The sequence below is a fragment of the Castanea sativa genome, chromosome 7 (assembly GCF_040712315.1).
Source record: "Castanea sativa cultivar Marrone di Chiusa Pesio chromosome 7, ASM4071231v1".
Taxonomy (NCBI): Eukaryota; Viridiplantae; Streptophyta; class Magnoliopsida; order Fagales; family Fagaceae; genus Castanea; species Castanea sativa.
This window is the reverse complement of record NC_134019.1, coordinates 40998062-41001421: the sequence shown is the minus strand read 5'-3', so window position 1 is coordinate 41001421 and position 3360 is coordinate 40998062. Positions and strand designations below refer to the sequence as shown.

Genomic DNA, 3360 nt, shown 5'->3' with positions numbered 1-3360 from the left:
AATGTACAAGGAGTGAAAAAAGAACACCTAACCGAAAACTAAATGTAACAGAATGAGAAGAACAGTAATAAACTCCCAACATTTATTCCACACTAATTTGATATACAACATTCTTACTTTTAAGAAAAGTTCAAGTAAAACAAGTTTAATTTCTAACAAACAAAACAATGCAGATGGATAAGCAGCAAATAGTAGTCTACACTATGTGGAATAGGAATTGTATCAAAGCTTGAAAATGGATTTTGTTTGTCATCCCTTAGAATTAGTAGCACCATTGGATGTTGAAAGAAAAGATGTAGTTACATTCATTCCAGGAGTACGACACCCGGGGCTATCTAACTGGAGAATAGGCAACGAAGCTTCAAAATTGAACACTTGAATTGCTTCCCTTATTGAAGGCGTACGATTGCTTTCGGAGTCAGCACACCAAAGCCCTACAATCAATAAGCACTTCATTCGTTGCTCATCAAAACATCCACCCAGCCTTTTGTCAACTGCTTTATGAACCTCTCCTTTTTCGTAGAGCACCTTAACCCAGTCCAACATGACTATTTGATCTTGTGTGGCATTGTGATCAATTGGTTTTCTTCCACAGGCTAACTCTAATGCAACAATTCCAAAACTATAGACATCTGATTCCTTACTTGCCCTACGGGTTGTGACACATCCTGGATTGATGTAGCCCTCGGTACCTGCCAAATCAGTAATTTGTGATGCCTTATCATGGTCCACAAGCCTAGCTAATCCAAAGTCCCCAAGATTGGCATTGAAATTTGAATCAAGCATAATATTGCTTGAATTTATATCTCTATGCAACACACACTATTCCCATCCTTCATGCAAGTAAAGCAAGGCTGAGGGCAAGTCTTGCACAATTTTGTACCTCACATCCCATATCAATAAGGCATCTTTTCTAAAGAGATGCGAATCTAAGCTTCCATTGGGCATGAAATCATAAACCCAGTAATGGTTGCACCAGATTCTTGTGTCTTAATTGATTGATGATTTTTACTTCTGATACATACTCTTTGATTCCTTGTCTAGACCCTTCTGGTACCCTCTTAATAACAATAATGGAGTCTAAGTCCCTTAAAAATCTCCTGTAAACCCCACCAAATCCTCCTTGCCCTAGCTTTTCTTTATCGTTGAAATCATTTGTTGCATGAGCCAATTCATTGTATGAAAACCTCCTAGGTCCTGTTCCCTTTTTAAATTCTTCATCAAGGGCATGATCATCTTCTTTATGCCTCCTATTCTTCTTCCAAAAGGCAAACAGAATTATGGCCAACCCACCAACCAAAATAAATCCACCAACAGTACTGAACGCCACAGCTAACCCGGTCGTGTTCCATTTCTTAGAGGAGATGGCTGGATTGGGACCTTCCGGGCTAATAATGTCATTATCAAGTTCCAAACTTGAATTAAAATCCCAAGAATAAATAGTATGTGTTGCAAATCTATCGTCACCTGTTGCGGCTGAGAATCCAAAAGTAACCCATTCAGGTAGGAAATTTCTCAAATCAACAATATAAGAAAGTGTTTGATTTATAGCATCATTATTTCTAAAACCCGTGAGACAACACTCAAATTATATGAACTAGAATTGTAACTAATCCAAGCTTCATTTTTTTTTCCCTTCCCTAATATTACACGACCATGACACATTAGCTTCAGATTTCATGGAGTTAATATCAATACCTACATGTTCCCCTATTGGATCAAATTCCAAATTGCTCCAGATATCGAACTCCACTGCAACAAAAGGATTACTCGTTGAGTTCAATACCTGAGCTTGGGTAATAAGACCCAAAAGACGACCATTGTTACCCACCATAGGAATCTTGAAATCGTTGGATGAGAGGAAGAAGGCCAGCCCGTCAGCATAGTTAGTTTGATTCTGCGAATCAATGACAAAGGAAAAATGGGTAGTGAAATCTGTGAGCTTTCCGGAGGTGTTGTCCCAAAGGTGCATGGGTTGGAAATAAGTGGCTCGACCCACACCAAGTGTTTTGTGGGTATGTCGTTGGTGAGTTGGATGACTTGGCTTTCAGGGAAAGCTCTCTCATATGATATGTTAGAGTTGGCATAACTAAAACTAGTGAAGTTGAAGGACATAGCACTTGTAAATGTAAATGGGGTTAGTAGAGTGAAGAAATTGGTGATCATAAAGAGAGAAAAGAGGATGAAAAGCTGTGGAAATAGAAATGTTTGATAGTGGGCTTGTAAACAATCATGATTGAAACTTTGGTATTGAGATTGAAATTTTGCAGTTGTGTACTACTATAAATCTACGTAACTTAAATAAGTATGTCTACTAAAAGAGCAAAGTCAGTACGTCAACGTTCCTAAGCCCAGTGTATATTTTCTTGTAGTGTGTGTGGACTGTACGTATCTAAGAAAATTAGAAAAGACAAGCCAAAAATTAATAGAAAGAAGAAGAAAACAAGCAGAAATGCTATTAACAAGTGGTTATTACCGCAGCCTGCTACGTAAAAAAACACAACTATCAACTAGGTGGTAACTTATTAATTAACTAGCACGCTGAAACGGTCCGGACTTGATCATTGACTTTTTCTATGTTTGGAAGAAGAATAAGAAGAAATTAAAGAAGAAGCAAAAGAGGAAGATATTGTACCTCATTGCCGCCGGAGTGAAGCAGAGAGAAATGCCAAATTAAAATAGGACCAAGGCATAGAAATAGTCATTCTTTAAATAAAAAAATAAAAAAGAAGAAGAAGAAGAAGAAGAAGATGACGATGATGATGATGATGAAGAAGCTAGTTGATGCCCCCGCCTAAAGCGCAATCTGACCTAGGTAATTTAATTCTAAAATAAATTATTGGAAGTTTTGAATATAGACTTGTTATACTCCTTGTTCCAACCATGGCTGACCTAAGAAGTTTAATGGAGTCTACACTTACTCCTTGTTAGATTTTTTTTTTTTTTCAATTTATGAATTGATAATTAGGAGAGTGGAGATTTAACATTTTTGTTAGAAACTTAAGGAGGATCTGTTTAAACTACAAACCTCTTGGGTAATGTTAAGAGTGAAACAACTAAAACTAGTGAAATTGAAATGGGGTTGGCAGGGGTGGAGGCAAGGGGGGGCGAGAGGGGGCAAGTGCCCCCTCCCCCCCGGCGACCTCCTAAAAAAAATCTAGAGTAGCAACCTAAATATTAAGCTCTCAAGTATTTTGACCTTGACACAAACGTTCCACACCTAGAGACTAGAGAAGAAAACAATATTAAGTGCAACTCTCTGTAACATTATTTTGTCTTTTTCCAAATAAAACAAAGTTTTGTGGGTCTTATATACTTAACACTCATGCTGTTTTTCCTTGCCACATGTTCTCAAGCACT

General features: G+C 37.7%; 1 pseudogene; it reads right to left on the bottom strand.

Moving 5' to 3' along the window:
* Positions 1-249: 249 nt before the first annotated feature.
* On the bottom strand, positions 250-2264 carry LOC142642482 (L-type lectin-domain containing receptor kinase IX.1-like; annotated as a pseudogene).
* Positions 2265-3360: the final 1096 nt, after the last annotated feature.